General features: G+C 40.6%; 1 long non-coding RNA gene and 1 other non-coding gene across 2 annotated transcripts; both read right to left on the minus strand.

The window, feature by feature from the left end:
- Positions 1–850: 850 nt before the first annotated feature.
- On the minus strand, positions 851–1,045 carry LOC119264546. The gene has a single exon (XR_005131115.1). It is a non-coding gene; the product is annotated as a U2 spliceosomal RNA (small nuclear RNA).
- Positions 1,046–7,023: 5,978 nt separating this feature from the next.
- Positions 7,024–8,041, minus strand: LOC119264409. Its single transcript, XR_005131011.1, has 2 exons — positions 7,850–8,041; positions 7,024–7,418 (listed from the first exon to the last, which is right to left on the minus strand). It is a non-coding gene; the product is annotated as an uncharacterized LOC119264409 (long non-coding RNA).
- Between the last annotated feature and the right edge of the window lie 11,672 nt (positions 8,042–19,713).

The raw sequence follows: 19,713 nt of genomic DNA on the forward strand, positions 1-19,713 counted from the left end.
TGCAAATACAATAAGTGACCACCAGCGTACCTGCACGTCTTCTGAGTTTTTATATGTACCGTTAATGATGGAAAATCTGAATAAACTTCCTTAAAACATCCTGAATGTACTTCTCTGCCGGAAATGCATTGTAAAAACATTGTAACAGCTTTCAAAAGAATAGTTGGATGAAGCCATTAAACATAGCTCTTTATTGAGCTGTCAGGCAGAAAGGCACATACCCAGCACTGAATTTGGGGTGAGGTCACCATTAGCCACAGGCTTCATGTTACTGGTGAGCCCCTCACACACACGGACACACAAACAACCCCACAGCCAGACACAATAACACATAACACATACCATCCATCTCAATCTAACAGAACAACTGCTGGGGCATACACCTCCCATAAGCCTCTTTATGCAGCTCTCTGCAATGCCAGCTCCTGGTTGGCAGTGCACACCGTGGCTGTCGCCACAATACATTGTAGGCCAAAACCTAACCGTAGCACAATGTCTCAGACAACATATTCATGACCATGTCATGTAATACCTTTCTGTGAGTGAGCTATTAGAGACTTTAAGCTATAAGAGACGTTCTTATTATTGAATTGAATTCAGAACCATCAGCCAACTGTGTTTTGAATTAGCTCTGCATTTAACCCATCCATGCAGTGAAACACCCACATACATGCACAGTAATGAATACACACACTAGAGGGCAGTAAGCACACTTGGCAGCCCTGTCTACGGCACCCAGGAAGCAGTTGATTAGGTGTCTTGCTCAAGGGCTCTTCAGTCATGGACTGTCAGCCGAGGGGATCGACCATGCAACCTTCCGGTCACAGGGCCGGTTCCCTAACCTCCAGCCCACGACTGCCCAAAGGATTCCCGGAGGTAATGCAATACCAGGTCAATGCATGGAGCAGACGGAGCAAGCCCTTTTTCTATCTCCCTGTTCTAAAAATCTATTTAATACATAGTCCTTATATAGAGGACATATCAGATATATAACTGATAAGAACAGATACTACACATGATCTTAGCCAAAAGGCAGAGAAGCCACTGTGACACATTCTGACTCTAGGTTTCTCTAGAATGGAGTATTTCACACCAAACCACTCTGAATCACTTTGTTTACTGAATTATGCTGAATTTTGAAAGATAGATGTAATTCTCCTTTAAGTGAGTGTCTAGTGCAGGGTGTCAAAATCAACCGCTAAAAGGGCCATATTAAAAAATCTCAACACATCCATGGTCCAAGGAGCGCCTCTGTTTTCATTTCATTTTTAATTAACATTGTGCTAGAACCCGCACTGCCCATTGTTTATTCAAAATACACCACACTGTCAACAGCAAAACATTGGCACTTGTAGCAGACCTTGAAATATTACAAGAATACTTGAAATATTGTAAATTTAAATGCCCCCAGGAGCTAGGTCCTTTAAACTGACCTATTTGCTTGAACTAGACAACTGGCATCTTTTCTTTGATTCAGTTTCTTTTATTCTTGGGCTCAGTTTCTGAACTGATGATAAGTTAACAGTAAGTGTTTAAGTTGGTTGAACTACAGCTGAAACAAAGCTAACATGTTTAGTGATATAATGGTGTGGAATGGTGTAGAATTGTGGTGCAACCGCTGTGCCATAGGTTGTTATTGGGGGAGGAGAGTCAGAGCGCACATTGCATTGTAGTGCATGCTGGGGACTGTAGTTCAGCATGTTGTGAAACAAGCTAATATTACAGAAAATTGAAACACTTTTACTGGCTAGATGTGTTTGACACATGAGGTATAATGTAAGTTAATAGCTTGATTTAAAAGTATCCATAAAGTTCAGTGCAGCACTTTGCAGGCACTCTAGCAACATGTTGAAGTAGATTGTATAAAACTCATGTGTTTTTTGGTAGGGGTTGAGGGTGTTACAAGGGATGGATCATGGTCTAACGAGGCCCTCGGCACAGGCATTTGGGATACCCTCCACAGTCAGACGCATGAAAAAAGACACAAAAATATATCTGCATTCTCAATCAATGTGCGCTAGTCTACAATAATTTCCTACACAATTATATGCATATTTGTTGTGTTCAGGGGCTTTTCATTATTAGAATTACAGTGGCAGGGTACGGGTTAAGGGGCCCTTATTTCATTCATTCAATCAATATAACTAAAAAATTATGCAGCATTTAAAAGTGAACACTGAAGAAGAAGTTAACAAATGTAAAACACAAATTATTCTTCTGGTACCTTTTTATTACAAGGGCAAATCAAAAGGGTGTTACTGCCCTTAGAGTGATGGGAGTATGTTTAGTTTCTCTTTTGTCTTGCATACAGCAGGGGGCGCTCCAGCTACATGAAGAGCAGGAGAAGAGCATTGTTGGCTGAATCACTCATAGTCTCTGTGCCATCGGCCCTTCTAGACTAGTACTTTGCGTCTAGTCTGCTTCATTAGCCTTTATTTGATGTTGGGCCTTGGGCACTTGTGGGCCTGTCATAGGTGGAGCGTGTGTTTAGAATGCGAAAGGCCAGTCCCACATAATCCTTCCCTAATAAAGGGTGACTTAATACTTAATACATTCAGCAGTGCACCAATTTAGCAATTCCTCTCTGGACATTTTGACCTCTGTATCAGCAGAAAACAGGTATGCATTAGTCACGTGATAAAGCACTCAGTCTACCAAAAGGCATATGAGAGAAAGACCTCATTTTGAATGAAACCATTAGTTGATGTAAAAAAGATGGACTGTTGCCAAAAAAGGAGAAACATGAGTCAATTCTTAGAAAGGTACCATGACCTTATGTGGTATGCAAAAGTATGGTGGCCCCTGGTGAAATGACACGCTTAGTTGAAAATAAATTAACACATCTTCAGGGAAAATAAGTTAACACATCTTCTACCGAGAACACACTTCTGCACAATTACTGTTTATTTGCTGAATTTAACCAGAGACGTTAAGGGAGGTGACTGCTCACTGGTTAAAATATCAATGAGAAAGCCCATAGCGCTCAACATGGTGTCTGTTTGTGGAGATAGCTCCTCCCTTCTTCAAAAAGAGCCAGTGAACTTGCTGGTTACACCACGAGTGGGGAAAGCCCCCTCTCGTTGTGGAGATCTGTGCAGGCACAGTTGCCAGAACAAATTATTGAGCCACATGCTACATTATTTATAAGGTTTTTGTCAGATTTATCAGTGATTTTAGACATGTTTTTGGAACATTAAATTGGCCTCTCCAAATTCAGAGAGAGAGGAGTCTGATCTTTTATGGCTGAATATAACTGCCAAGACGGCCGTGAGCCTTACAGAAAAGTAATATTCTCGGGGGAAAAATTTAACTCAGAATGTTGCCTATGCAAAACTACATTTTATGTTTTATTTTTTCCAATACGCTTAAATTCAGCAAATAAATAGAAACTGTACACTAACACTGTTTTCTATAGAGGATGTGTTCATTTTTCACTCAACAAAATGTCATGTGACCGGGGTGCCCAAACTTTTGCACATGACTGTATGTATCTTAAAAGCTTTAAAAAGTAGAAGTAGTATTTAATAAAGGCCCCCTCGGACTGCCGCTGTCCACCACTTCAGTTGTTTTCTCGTGCTCAAGTTCAAAACAGCCTAATATTGTTATACTAGGGCCCCAATTTCCACCCCTGAATGTACTGTTGTATTTACCGTTTAACTCTGCTACAGTGAACAGGGTCGTACTTTGACTCCTACATACAGGGAGAGAAACCACCAAACATTGAGCCATATTTATCAATATATTTCTACGGGTTATCTTAGATCTGTTCTCGAGAACTGCTCTCACCTTTGTGCTCTTGAGTGTGTGTAGATTCTGCTCTTACCTAAGAACAAATGCCAAATAAGAAAACACTGGTGAATGTCAGAATCTGCGCATCAAAAACTGCTCAAGTGGGCTTTAAGAACAAATTTCTTCGTAAGAATGGTTGGTGAATAAGGAGGGATGGGGGGGGGGGGGGGGGGGGGGGGTGATGAGTCAGACACTAAAGAGTTAAACTATCTGTGAGACAAGATTTTAATCAAAGTGAGAAAATCCAGGGGCTGCTGAGTTTCAGAAACGAGAGATGCCTCACTCTGATGGTCCCACAACTACCACATCATCAAGATAAGCCTCGCAGTTTGGTACGTCACCTAAGACGATATTCATTAGACGCTGAAATGTTGCAGGTGCATTTCGTAACCCGAAAGCCATTACTGTGTATTGTATAAATGTGTCCGGTGTGGCAAAAGCAGAGATTTCACAAGATAGAATGGAACCATGTCTAGGAGAAATAAATGAGATTAAGAGGAGGTCCTTCCTCTGGGGTTACTTCTACATTGAGTCAAGACACCATCTTCCACTTTTTGTGACATACATTAAGCTTCTTTTCTCACATTTCTGCACAATAATTAAGAACTTCCTTTTGTCCTGATTGATTGAGTTTTTTTTTTTTTAATAGTAAGAAACATTTTTGGCCAAACGGGTACAACAAAACAGCATGACATTGTGAGACACTGGTAAACACTGACTTCTGCAGTAGAACATCAAGGCATTTAAAACCCCTTAGTAATGTGGTAGTTTTGTCATGTCTTCAGTATGTTTACCATATTGTACCATATTCCATTGCTGTTATATTTTTCAAATTGCATCAGCTCCATGCACCCTGTCCTGACTCCAGGCCTTTACTTTTATATTCCTATTTTAAAACATTAAATTATTAAAAGATACAAATAGGCCCCTTATTTCCTGGATAATATAATATGGTAAATATAAGGCAGTTTTAAAATAATTTAAGTTCCACAAGTGGACCTTAAGACCATCGGAAAGAACGTTTACCCCATTTTAAAAATATATATACACCTTTTACAGTACACTTTTCTGACAAGTTTGGTACAGATGAACGATTTACCCTGAACTGCAATGAGGAATTGTTAGTTATCAGAAATAAGACGTGAGATAAGGAGGGTCTATTTATGCCTGTTGCTCTTAAAAAACGTAGTTCTTCAAAGGCTTTTTAGTAAACGCTAAACTCATTTATAACAGGTGACACAAAGGGTTCTTTGAGCGATGCCTTAGAATGCTTCATTTCCCTGAAGAGCCATGTTTGTTAATGACATTTGTAAGTGTGAAGAACCTTTTATATCGCTGCTGTCGGAACAAAACCTCGTATCTCCATTTTTGTAAATTTTCAGTTTTTGACATAATTTGACAATACCTGTTATTCTTTAGATCATGTGTAAATTTCCTAATGAACAGACCAACAGAAATGGCCCAAAATTATTTGGAGAAAAGTCTGGTTTCATTGACTTACATTAAAAGGTAATGTATGTTTTTTCCTTCTCCTGTAAAGTCATCATTTTGGAGATATGAGGTTTTGATCCGACAGCAGCGATATGTTAGGTATAAAGGTAGCAAGAGACTGGTTTAAGGGTTCTTTAAAATTTTGAAAAGGTTCTACACACTCAAGCATCTCATTTTACAAAAATGATTCACTGATTGTGATATTTATGAGCTTCATTTCTCACTTCCCTGCACAAGAACTGTATTTGTCCCAATGGAGAAATTGTTTGTACAGTAAAAAAAAAAAAGTTTGGCAAAACAGTTACAACAAAACAATGTGACAAACTGAGATACAAGTAAATATTGATTTTTACAGTACACTCTCAGAAAAAAAGGTAGTAAATTGTCACTGGGGTCAGACCCCTCTTTTCACTGCGATGGGACCCTCAAGCGAACATCTCAGTACCTTTAGTCAGGGAACATAACTGAACCATAATCCACTGAAATGATGTGTTCTAAGCTGTACTGACTCCACACCCCGCCTCGCCTCCAGGCTTTTATTCTACTGTTCTGTTTTAAAACATTCGGTTATGAAAAGATACAAATACAAACTTTTCACCTGGACAAACTGATTTAAGGTTCACAATCAGACCTTAAAACCACTGCTGGAGCTTTGAGGGAAAATTTACACTGTTTGTACCTTGATGAACAAAAAATGTACCAGCACAGAATCTTTATTTCTAACAGTGTAGAACATCATTACATTAAAACCCAAAGCTTCTGGACAAGAAAAAGTGAGAGTACCACACAGAGGCACTTACAGGTAGTTTTTTCACTGGGGTGATACATTTTCAATACCTTCAGAACGTAATTGTACCATATCTGGGATCAGAGGGCAGCACCTCAAAACCAGAGGAAAGTGCCTTGGATCCGAAATGATGAACGGACCAACAATTACTTGGAAAAACATCTGATTCCACAGACTTCCTTTACAAGTTAAGAATGTGTTTCTTTTCTCCAATAAAGTTGGTATTTTGGAGATACAAGGTTTTGTTCAGTGACGATATATCTTCTAAACTGGTGAGGTGGACACTCTGCAATGTGCTCACAAGTAGTGAAGAGTTTTCAGGAGGCTGAGCTGGAGGTGGTGGAGATGAAGATGCTGAGATTTTCGTTGGGAGTCACAAGGCTGGATAAGATTAGAAATTAGCAGATCAGAGGGACAGTGAAGGTGGAGCAGTTTGGAGATAAGAGAGGCCAGGTTGAGATGGTGTGGACATGTGTTGAGGAGGAATAGTGGATATATTGGTCAAAGAATGTTGGAGATGGAGCTACCGGGTAGAAGGAGAAGAGGTAGACCTCAGAGAAGGTTTATGGATGTAGTGAAGGTGGACATGGAGATAGTTGGTGTAAAAGTAGAGGAGGCAGTGGATAGGGCAAGATGGAGGCAGATGATCCACTGTGGCGACCCCTAAAGGGAGCAGCCGAAAGAAGAAGAAGAAGACTGTATACTCAAAGCATACAATTTTCCATTTCATATATCATCACAGTCTGAACAAGTACTTGCGTCTCCAAAATGGTATCTCTGCAGGGCAAAAAAAAACAAAAACAACAAACATCTGAACTTTCAATGTAATGTAACCCACTACTGAGTATGTACATGTCGATGGTAGGCCAGGTTCAATAGGCTAAAGAATAAGAGACACTAGGTTCTGTGGAGAGAGTGGAAAAGACAGTGCAATTAAAAGACACCACACAAGGATATAAGTTTTTCTTTCTTTTAGTAATAAATTGAAAGGTTGAAATATTTACAATTACCCAAAATAAAAGATCGGACCCTTTAAAATAAAATAAAAATGAATTGTCCTTCAAAACTTGGGAAATAGTCCTTTAAATCCTCAAAAGAGAAAAGTTAGAGAGTTCCTTTCAAGTAGCTCAGTTCAAGGCGTTATTCCTTGGTTCAGTTCGTAAAGTGTTAATTCAAGTCAATAAGTCAAGTCAGTCATAGTCAGTGATGTGACACGAGCAGGCCACAATCCTACTAGATATGCCATGTGCAATGACATAGAACAGGATCACACTCGAATGGGTGGGTGGCTCGCCATCTAATGTAGTCCACGAATCCTCAGCGGAATCCAGATCCAGCTCAAAAACTTGACCTGTGTAACCATACCCTTAGTTAAGCTACACATACAGGCCATAGTTCAATTCCTATCAAATATCATCAATCAGTTTAAACTTAAAGTAGTTGTACAACATTAATATCAATCTTCTCAAAAGAAAAGCTATGCAAACTGCATACACTTCATTTATACCATTAAACCATTGCATTCCATTCAGTTAAATTACCATTATCAAGTAAACAGGATGAATACTATGAAATAACAACATTGTATACTGAAATCGCAATCACAGCTAACTCCGAGCTTTAAACTTACTCATTTCAACCAAAATATACCCTCTCAGATTCCTTACAACAAATATTAACAAAACAAAATACAATTCTCAAGTTTCACCGAAGTATTTAGCAATGATAAACAAAATATGACTTAGATTACATCAGTAAGGAAAAATAGATAAGTTGCCTTACCGAGACGATTCAAACAAAAGAAATACTCAACGAAACGAAGCTTCTGGTCTTCAAACATGCAGCATTTACAGAGCTGGTCGCTCAGTACTCCAAAAGGAAACTTAAACTTCATAAACAACTTAGAATTAGTTTCTTTCAATTGTTTCTAGCTCTGAAGACATGGAGTCTCCAACTCTCTGGCTCTCATCAGCTCAACAGACTGAACGGCTCCATGGGAAACCGAATGCTTGCAAAACAGCATGTCAAAATAAAAGAACCAGATCGTAACTGTCACAGTAAAAGTACTGCTATATTAAATACATTCAAATCGTGCTTTTTAACAATAACAACCCATCATTCATGAATTGATTCACTAGGATTATCATTATTTATTATCCCATTTTACTATTTATGCTTTTTATCACTAATTATTGTACCTTTTTATTATGCATTTGTCAACTGGGTTACACCCTCCCTCTCTAAACTGGCATGAGTCCCTTCATGACATTTTCACGTGGAAGAGGATTACCCTCAAACGTTTCAACTAAAGCATTGTTGAAAGCTTCAAGGATAGTCTGAGCAAAAGAAATAAATGGTTTGCCTAATTGAGGATAGGTAAACCTTCTGGGTGCTTTTCTCTGACGTTCAGATCTACGCAAGGTGTCATGATCTGGCTCACTAACACTATCTGGACCTTCTACAGGACTTGACTCAGGACAGGGGTGAGTAACTGTAGGATAGGATGTGTCAGTGTTAGGAATGACTGGCAAATCAGATAGATCCAGTAATGGGGTTTCATTATCAGTTTTTTCAGTTGGAACAACTTCTGATACTTCAGTATTATTCTGCTCTTGAGAAAGGGTAGTTGTCAACTTCGGCTCACTTAAAGTGATTGGTTCTTCCTGATCATTTTCTGTTGGTTTTGTTTCTTTAGGTTCAACGGATGACACAGGTTCAGCATTCATGTTGCTCTGGTTCGAAGGCAATTCTTTTTCTACAGGTTCTGCATCAACTGGATCATCAGGTGGAAACTGAATAAGGTCAGGTTCTTCTTCTGCCATAGAAGAACTTGGGATATCGGAGCACTGAACTTCAGGAGTGATTTCAGGTAAGTTTTCAGGTATAGTTGACGAATTAGTCGGAGGACTTGGTTCATTTCCAGGCTGTGCAACATCTGGGTTTTTTTCAGTAGGATACATCACTTCAGGACCAATGATTCTTGTCTCCACTTCAAAACGTAGAGGGTATGACAATGAATTGTCCTTTTCATCAGACTCGGCAGAGTTTTCAGCTGGCTGAAGAGTACTTTGTCTGGTTCTGGGTCTAGAGACTCGCACAGGCTGTTCAGGCTCTGCATCTTCTTCAGCAAGAAACCCGCATGGCAGTAGGAGATCCCTGTGTAGAGTACGGGTTGGTTCATCCTGACCCACAGGACACACCATGTAGACTGGTAGCTCTCCTGCTCTCTTCTGTACGACATACACAGTGGGCTCCCATTGATCAGCAAGTTTATGCTTGTTGCGAAGTCTGAGGTTACGTACAAGAACTCGATCCCCTATCCAGACATGACTCTCTCACTCTCATATCAACCTCTTTTTGTATTTGTCAGCTACTTTCTTTGCATTTTTAATGGCAATGTTGTAACTTTCTTTCAAGTAGGACTTCAGATTTTTCACGTACTGGGAGTGTGACGTGGATGAGGCTCCTTTGACTGGTAACCCAAAAGCTATGTCGATCGGCAATCTGGGCTGGCGCCCAAACATGAGCTCGTATGGGGAATACCCAGTCACCTCGTTCTTTGTACAATTGTATGCATGAGTTAGTGGCTTTACATACTCATGCCACCTGGTCTTTTCTCTCTCGCTCAGAGTACACAACATACTCAGCAGAGTACGATTATAGCACTCTACAGGGTTACCTCTGGGGTGATAGGGACTTGTTCGGACTTTCTTTGTACCCACTAAGGCACAGAGCTCTTTGACAATTTGTGACTCAAAGTCACGGCCTTGATCGCTGTGTAGGCGCTCTGGAAAGCCGTAATGGATGAAAAACTGCTCCCACAGGCAACGTGCTACAGTGATGGCCTTTTGATCTTTCGTGGGTATCGCCATAGCATACTTGGTGAAATGGTCGGTAATTACTAATATGTCCTTCGTGTTGTGGCTATCGAGGGACAAGATGTCCATACAGACCAGTTGCATGGGTCGGCTGGTTTGGATACTGACCATCAGCGTTGCCTTCTCTGGCTGATGTTTGCGCTTGACACACCTTGGGCAGGTTTTGACCTTTGACTCGACATCTGCTGACATTTTCGGCCAATAGAACCTGGACCTGGCCAGCTCAAGGGTGCGCTCGATACCGAGATGACCCATCTCATCATGGAGACTGGTAAGTACGGATGGCCTCAAAACACGTGGAAGAACAAGTTGGTACTCTGTCCGGTCTTCACACTGTCGCTTACGAAATAACAGTGAGTTTTTGACTTCAAGGCGGCTCATCCCTCTCAGCATAAGCATCAGCTCTGGTGATTTCACATCCGGTTGAGGTGCAGGCTCACCAGATTCAAGTGCTTTGATGATCACGCTGATTGAGGGGTCTTCTCGCTGTAGTCTGGCTATTTCACCCTCGCTGTGCGTTGGGACAGAGCAGAGGCCTTGTAACTCTGACTCCACATCCTCATACACAGGCGGAATGGCATCAGGGTGGATAGCGAATGACTCTACAAGACAATGAGACGGTGACTCCTCATTCACGGCTGCATGGTACTGACAGGTGGCCTTGACAACGTCCACAGGAGTTAGATGGTGAGAGGTGAACTGATGAATTTGCAGACTCTCCTTCTGTGAGCAGTTGTCATTCACCAGTGGTCCGTGTGGCGTCCTTGACAGACCGTCAGCGTCTTGGTTCTGCTTGCCCGCACGATACTGGATGTCAAAGGAGAAGGTGGACAGGGCAGCTAGCCAACGATAGCTGGTCGCGTCTAGCTTTGCCGTGGTGTGTATGTCCCGAAGCAGATTGTTGTCAGTCACAACAGTAAACGAATGGCCATACAAGTAGTCTTGAAATTTTTCGACAATGGCCCATTTTAAGGCTAAAAATTCCAATTTATGGGCTGGGTATCTGGCTTCACTTTGTGACATGCCTCGGCTGGCGTAGGCTATTACGCGCTTCTGTCCATCCTGCTCTTGATAAAGGGCAGCTCCGAGTCCCGTAGTGCTTGCGTCTGTATGCAAGACGTATGGCAACTCTGGATTAGCAAAACCCAAGACTGGTGACGAGGTAGGTCTTTCAATTATCCTTTCGAAGGCATTCTGACTAGCTGTTGTCCATCTTTCTCCGAATGGCTCCTTCGGATGGAAGTACTTCGCGTCAGTCTTGGTTTTCTGGGTGGACTTTCGTGCTGGAGGATATCCCGCAGTTAGGTTGGTCAACGGCTTGACTATTTTTGAATAGTCCTGCACGAACCTCTGGTAGTAACCAGAGAAACCGAGAAAAGAAACGGAGTTCCTTCAAGGTACGGGGTCTCGGCCAAGTCTTGAGTGCTTCGATCTTCTGGGGATCGGTCTCCACTCCTTTTTGTGAGACAATGTGCCCCAAGTAACGGACAGACGTCTGAAAGAAGCAGCACTTATCAGGAGATAACTTTAGACCATTCTCCCTCAGACAATCCAGGACTTTGGTTAGACGAGCTTCGTGTTCCTCCAGGGTTTGGGAGAAGACGATGATGTCGTCAAGGAATACCAACACTTCACGCAGATGGATATCTCCCATGCACTTCTCCGTTAAGCGCTGGAACGTGCTTGGAGCGTTTGTGATTCCTTGTGGCATACGATTCCACTCCCAAAATCTGAGGGGACATACAAAAGCAGTTTTCGGTTTATCATCTTCGTGCATCTTCTATGACTATAGGTGAAGCATATGGGGATTCCGATTCACGGATGATACCCGCTTCAAGAAGGGTTTGAAGATGTCGTCTCACAGCGTCGTAATCCTTAGGATGGATAGGACGGGGTCGGTGCTTAAATGGCGTCTCATCCTTCAGTTAGATACGATGTTTGACTTTCGTTGCGTGACCAAAATCAAGGTCATGCTGCGAAAACACGTCAGAGTAGGTGTTCAGTGTCTCTGTTATTTGTTTCTTCCATTTTGCAGGAAGCGGAGAATCTCCGAAATCAAAACTCAGGTTGTTAGTTTGCTGCTCATCCTGACGGGGCTGTGGCTGACTGGAGCAGATGGTGGATGATGACGACAATTGACTTAGGCTATAGGTGTTGTAGGTCTGACTGATTTCATGTGGGATACAAAGTTCTGCAAGGACAGAGTTACTTGGCAAGACAATGTCATGGCTGGTTTCATTTCGCAGCACTACAGGTACCTTGTATGGGTGACTTGCTGGAATAGAGATCAAGCAGCTATCAATGAAGATTCCCCCTGGCAAAGACGAGATTGAGGGTTCTTCAAGCACTGCCCATTTCTCATTGTTCGCTTCACTTCTGGAGACAAAGCCTTCCAAGACAACTTTCTGTCTGGCAGGGATGATACCTTGCTCATGACGACCTAACCTAACAACACCAATCTGACCCTCTGAGTTTTGCTTTTGTCTGAGTTGCAGGGTTTTCAAAACTTGTTGGTAGCCACAGTATGTGTTGCTTACCAGAGGATTTCCGTCACAGAATTGTTCATAAAGGGGGTCTAAAGTATTTGTACCGATCAGTACAGGCACGCTACTGTTTAAGCGAGTGTCTGGTACTATCAGGGCAAGAGTGTGCACTTCAGGTGGTGAAGCCATGAATTCTCTGGGGAACTGCATACTGAGCTGTATGTAGCCTAGGTACGGGACTGCCTGGCCATTAGCACCTTCAACTTCCAGTATGTCACTGACTGGATGTATCGGGTGATTGGAGAGGTGTGAATCGTAGAAGGACTGAGACACAGTCGTAACTTGTGACCCAGTATCAAGCAATGAGTTACATTCAATTCCATTAACTTTCACATTTGCTGTGCTCTTATTTCCTACTAGGCCTCTAGGCAGTTTTCCAGTTCTCACAGTTCTGTGTTCGTTAAGTGTCACTTTTTTCTTGATTTTCAGTGTCATGTGGGGACTGTTAGTTGACTCTGTTCCTATTTGCCCCTCAATAGAAACAGTTACTTGTTTAAAGAACTTTCAACACCAGGGCTTGCCTTTTCCCATGCTCTCTGTCGTTCTTTCAGCTCTTTTTTCTTTGCGTTAACTAGTGCAGGGTTCGGCGGATCAGTGCAGCTGCTCGCTATATGCCCATCCTCACCACATTGAAAACAATACCACGGTTTGGGTCTTTTCGGGATGGCGGCAAGTTTTTGTGCTGGTGCTTCAGCACTAGGTGGTTCTTTTGGTGTAGGTTTCTGCTTTTTCTTTCCAGCTTGGGGTTTATTGGGCAGTTTGTCTTTGGGGTAAGAGAGCGCTGCAACCTGAGCTTGGAGTTCAGCTATCTACTTTTGCAGCTGATTCATCGCTGATGGAGGAGCTTCAACTGAAGGTGGTAAGTCGTACTCAATGTCAGGTTCACAAAGGTTCTGTGCTTGAACTTGAGCTTTGGTCTTTGAGAAGCCGAGATGCTGTTTCATTCTGTTTGCTTTGGCTGTTTGTTTATCTTCTTCAGTGCGCAAGAGCAACAACAGCTCTGAAAAGGTGGGTGGTTTCTCCTTTCGCTTTTCAAGCTGAAGTGTGCTGATCAAGGTATTGTTCCAACAGCCTCTGCAGAACTGTTTCAGAAGCTGTCTGTCAGAATCAGTTGGTGATACTGCCTTCACCTTCACAATCTTGTTCAGAGCAGTCTGAAGACGATGGAGATAACTGGATGGTTTCTCACCGGAGTCCTCAGTTTCAGATAAACCCTTTATGATAAGAGAGTTAGGTACCTTCACACTTTCCATCGTAATGATTTCCATTGTAGTCAAAAAAAAATAGAGCTTAAATGAAATGTTCACAAAGCGCAAAAAATACACAAAATTGTGGTGCTTGCACTCACTTAAAACACAATCTCCTGGCTCGCCAAGTTTTACCATGTAACCCACTACTGAGTATGTACACGTCGATGGTAGGCCAGGTTCAATAGGCTAAAGAATAAGAGACACTAGGTTCTGTGGAGAGAGTGGAAAAGACAGTGCAATTAAAAGACACCACACAAGGATATAAGTTTTTCTTTCTTTTAGTAATAAATTGAAAGGTTGAAATATTTACAATTACCCAAAATAAAAGATCGGACCCTTTAAAATAAAATAAAAATGAATTGTCCTTCAAAACTTGGGAAATAGTCCTTTAAATCCTCAAAAGAGAAAAGTTAGAGAGTTCCTTTCAAGTAGCTCAGTTCAAGGCGTTATTCCTTGGTTCAGTTCGTAAAGTGTTAATTCAAGTCAATAAGTCAAGTCAGTCATAGTCAGTGATGTGACACGAGCAGGCCACAATCCTACTAGATATGCCATGTGCAATGACATAGAACAGGATCACACTCGAATGGGTGGGTGGCTTGCCATCTAATGTAGTCCATGAATCCTCAGCGGAATCCAGATCCAGCTCAAAAACTTGACCTGTGTAATCATACCCTTAGTTAAGCTACACATACAGGCCATAGTTCAATTCCTATCAAATATCATCAATCAGTTTAAACTTAAAGTAGTTGTACAACATTAATATCAATCTTCTCAAAAGAAAAGCTATGCAAACTGCATACACTTCATTTATACTGAAAACCATTGCATACCATTCAGTTAAATTACCATTATCAAGTAAACAGGATGAATACTATGAAATAACAACATTGTATACTGAAATCGCGATAACCTTGCAATTATACACAAACATTACCGAGTACAGTGATTATCATGAGGACACATTCAGCCCTCTCACCTTGCACATGCTGGGTGCGTTATTACAGCATGTGAAATACAGATAGCTCACTCCGAGCTTTAAACTTACTCATTTCAACCAAAATATACCCTCTCAGATTCCTTACAACAAATATTAACAAAACAAAATACATTTCTCAAGTTTCACCGAAGTATTTAGCAATGATAAACAAAATATGACTTAGATTACATCAGTAAGGAAAAATAGATAAGTTGCCTTACCGAGACGATTCAAACAAAAGAAATACTCAACGAAACGAAGCTTCTGGTCTTCAAACATGCAGCATTTACAGAGCTGGTCACTCAGTACTCCAAAAGGAAACTTAAACTTCATAAACAACTTAGAATTAGTTTCTTTCAATTGTTTCTAGCTCTGAAGACATGGAGTCTCCAACTCTCTGGCTCTCATCAGCTCAACAGAACGGCTCCATGGGAAACCGAATGCTTGCAAAACAGCATGTCAGAATAGAAGAACCAGATCGTAACTGTCACAGTAAAAGTACTGCTATATTAAATACATTCAAATCGTGTTTTTAACAATAACAACCCATCATTCATGAATTGATTCACTAGGATTATCACTATTTATTATCCCATTTTACTATTTATGCCCTTTATCACTAATTATTGTACCTTTTTATTATGCATTTGTCAACTGGGTTACAGTAAGTTAATGCAACATGAGTTTTGTTAGCATTTCTGTTGACAGTGTAAATGGCAGCAGGCATTTTCAAACCAAGTAATAAAAAAATGTGACAAAAATGGAGATTCAATTTTATCCCGACAGCAACGACATTCTGTATAAAACTCAGTTACAGTTTGCATCGTAACAACAGTTACTTGGACGTTTCATATGACTTTGTTATGTAATGTGTAACTATAGCCTACATAATAACACAGTGATAAGTGAGATCAAATAGAGCAACCCACCAAAAAATACTCCTTCTTTCTTTACCAGTTATATCTGCCAAAAGCAAATCTAACCCTTACAGCCAGGTCAGCTGAGCCTATTTAAATGTATAGTGCCCTGATTTTTAATGCACCCAATTGCAGCAATATTGAATTAAGGCCAGATTTATATAGATAAATGTAAACAAAACATTTTTAAAACAATTTTGCAGGTAAAGATTTCTCAGGGCTGAATTAATTCTATCTTTCTGTCTGATCTCTCCTTATTAGCTGAACAATGTGTTCTCATATCAGCTGCAGTGAGTTAAATGTGTGTAAATGGCTGATATTCTTTCTCACCTTGGAAGAACAGCTTCTTTTCTTTGTTTTCCAATTTTCTTATGGCACCAGTTGCTACTATGCAATGCGAAATAAATGTATAGTGTGCGTGGGTCTCTGTCCATTGTGAGATGGAGCCAGACTGGTTTTGCATTGATATCGTGGATCTCCGGACACATCAACAGTTTATGAAAATGTATGAGACTCTTAAAGTTGACTCATGAAAATACGGTACGAGCAGAGCTCACACTCTTACTCCAAGACACATTAATATCCATCACCACTGGCTTTAATTGACAGTTCAGTTCAGGTTGACTCACTATGGATGAGTCAACCTGAACTGAACTGAACTGAGATGAGTTAAACCCTCGTTAAGGTGTTTTACAACAAGGAAAACACCAGAATGTGCATGCATTTTGAATACGACTGACGTGAAGACACTACACAGTGGCTATAAATGTACCATATACAATACATGTACATAGAGCAGAATGCCTTATAAAGCATATCCCCATTCCCCTATAGCCCAAGAGGTTCCCTGTTAAATAATTACTCAATAAAAGTGTCTTATTTACAAAGTCAACTTCAGTAGAAGTACCCACTTTAAAAAAGATGGTTCTCCATGGGTTCTTTAGTAGAACCATGAGTTCAGTATAGAGCCAACTCATTCTTCTTAAAGAAATCATTCCCTTTACCGAAGAACCCTTGAAGAAGCGTCTTTTTTAAGTGCAAAGTTCACACTTCACTTTAAACAAAAACGGTTCTTCAAGTGTTCTTTAGTAAAAGCAATAATTCTATATAGAACTTTGAGCGCTCAAAGAACCTTTGAATGTTTAAAATGTTCTTTGCATGGTCAAATGGTTCTTCTCAATCTTCTCAAACCCAGTTTTATAGGGTTGTTTAAAGAAAAATGATTCTATAGTCTACCAAAAAACCTTCACATAATGTACCTTTAGATTATGTGGAGTTTCTGTAAACTTTGAAACTCATTTTCAAGAACTGTTCTCTAAAGAACCATATACTGAATGTTTTTAGGGAAAAGGCTTCACACAACAGAACATTTTGTTGGCACCTTTACAAGGCACATGTGCTTAGTTTGTCTACAAAGGGTGTCTACACTTAACAGAAAGGGTTCTATATTACCAAAAAAGGTTCTTTCGACTTCGCTATAGTATGAGAACCCATTTGGTGCTTTATAGAACCCTGCTTGAAAGACAGTTCTTTAAAGGACCACACACAACAGGTTTTTCATCATGTAAAGAATGCATTTATGCATTCAAAAGGTTCTTAGTGTTCACAGTTCTCTATAGAACCATTTGCCTTTACTAGAACCCTTGAAAAAGCATTAGCGCAGGTGAATTCACTGATAAAAAGGCTGCATATACTTTACAATATAATACAATATAAAACAATATACTACAGTAACACTATATGAAACCTAAATTCTTGTTCTTGGCACCTTGATAAAGTGTCAGAAGGGTTCTTTGAACAATACCTTTAAAGAACCATGAAAACTTGTGTGAAGAACGTTTTATAGGTTTTTTTGGCACCTTTTTTTAAAGTGTACAATTTTTGTGTGCATGATTGAGCACCTATCTCAGCAACTGGTGCACCTCTCTTACCAAAAAGATTTTTATATAATACCAAAAAATGTTCTTTTTTTTGACATGGGTAGCGCTGTCGCCTCACAGCAAGGAGGGCCTGGGTTCGATTCCCCGGCCGGGCGACCGGGGTCCTCTCTGTGTGGAGTTTGCATGTTCTCCCCATGTCTGCGTGGGTTTCCTCCGGGTTCTCCGGTTTCCTCCCACAGTCCAAAAGACATGCAGTCAGGCCAATTGTGTAAAATGATCAAATTGTAAGTCGCTCTGGATAAGAGCGTCAGCCAAATGCCGTTAATGTAATGTAATGACAGTAGCAGAACACTATTTGGTGCTGTTTAGAACCAACAAAAGTTGTTGTTTTTTTTGTTTGGTTTTGTTGAACCAAAAAAAGTTGGTGCGGTTTAGAACCAAAAAAACTTTTGAATGGAAAGGAGAAACTGGATTAGATGCAGCAAATTCAAAATAAAGCTGTTAAAAGGGTTCTTTGTGTCAAGAACCACTTTTGGTTCCCTAAAAATATCTTCCCGTGGATATGAGTATAAAGAACCTTCTTGAAAGTTTAAAGAACCTCCAAAGAATGTAAAGGTTGTAGAAAGAGCCCTTATATTAGTGTACAGTGTTATATTTTGTTAGGTTTAAAACATTTTTCAGACTCAAGTCTCTTTTTCAAACATGGTTCTCTAGGGAACCAAAAGTGGTTCTCCTGTGGCATCACTCAAATAACCCAATGTGGAACCTTAAAAAAAACTCCTTAAATACTGAATAACTTCTAAAACTCCAGGGGAACAAAGCATCCAGCATCCTCACCAAAATAAGTGAAGGTTGTTCAGGACTGTTCTTCTCGTTTTGTGGTTCTGTTGGTCAAAAACAAAGTGATAAACCCTCAAAGTGAGAGGTGCGATCAACGGTGCAGACATACAGATTTTGAAGCAATGTAGCAAAATTAAATGAAATGAAGAACACGAATTAGGAACTAAAAGTTAATGACTAAAATGAGGAATCTAGAAGAACTGAACTTGATTCTACACATAGAAACATACATGTGTCCATACACACTACACACCGACTGTCCACCTCCTTGTTTCTTCACTCTTTGTCCATTTTATCAGCTCCACTTACTGTACAGGAGCACTTTGTAGTTCTACAGTTACAGACTGTAGTCCATCTGTTTCTCTGATACTGTCAGCCCCCTTTTACCCTGTTCATCCATGGTCAGGACCCCAGGACTCCCACAGAGCAGGTACTATTTGGATGGTGGATCATTCTCAGCTCTGCAGTAACACTGATGTGGTGGTTGGTGTGTTAGTGTGTGTTGCGCTGGTCTGAGTGGATCAGACACAGCAGTGCAGGTGGAGGTTTTAAACACCTCAGTGTCGCTGCTGGACTGAGAATAGTCCACCAACCAAAAATATCCAGCCAACAGTGTCTGGTGGGCAGCATCCTGTGACCACTGATGAAGGACTAGAGGATGACCAACACAAACTGTGCAGCAGCAGATGAGCTGTCGTCTCTGACTTTACATCTACAAGGTGGACTGATGAGGTAGGAGTGTCTAATAGAGTGGACAGTGAGTGGACACAATGTTTAAACACTCCAGCAACACTGGAGTGTTGAGTGAGACTGATCCACTCAGACCAACGCAACACATGTTCAATTGCCATAAAAATTAACAAAGTTATGATGACTAAAATGATGAAGAAATATTCAAGATTCTGCACTGTTTCTTTTTATCTGTTCAAATTGAAGCAAATTTGTGAAATAGACCATGTTAAGGCCTTAGAGGTCAGTTTTTCCTTCCAGTGTAGCTTGGATTTAGACGACTCTCAGGTCAATTTCCTCTATTCATCAGAGGATTTTGCATAAACGTGGAGCGCGTGCCAGCAACAGCAAAAGATGGACATGTTGCTCCAAGCAGAAGAAATTCCGAAATTCATGAAAACATTCAAAAACTCTTCTTTTCACTCAGATTATTGCACTGATAAGATCATTTGTAATAAAAAACTTTGCAATAAATAATAAAAGTATGCAAAATAGAAGCATTTTCATCAGTGCTCTTCTGGACCATGTTCTAGAAATGGTTATTCAAGGGTTCTTTAGTAAATGCTATTGTTCTGGACTGAGTTAATTTCATGGGTAATTGGTGTGTTATTTCCTCCTCCTGCCACTAGGTGG

Source organism: Pygocentrus nattereri, chromosome 11 (genome assembly GCF_015220715.1).
Source record: "Pygocentrus nattereri isolate fPygNat1 chromosome 11, fPygNat1.pri, whole genome shotgun sequence".
NCBI classification, from domain to species: Eukaryota; Metazoa; Chordata; class Actinopteri; order Characiformes; family Serrasalmidae; genus Pygocentrus; species Pygocentrus nattereri.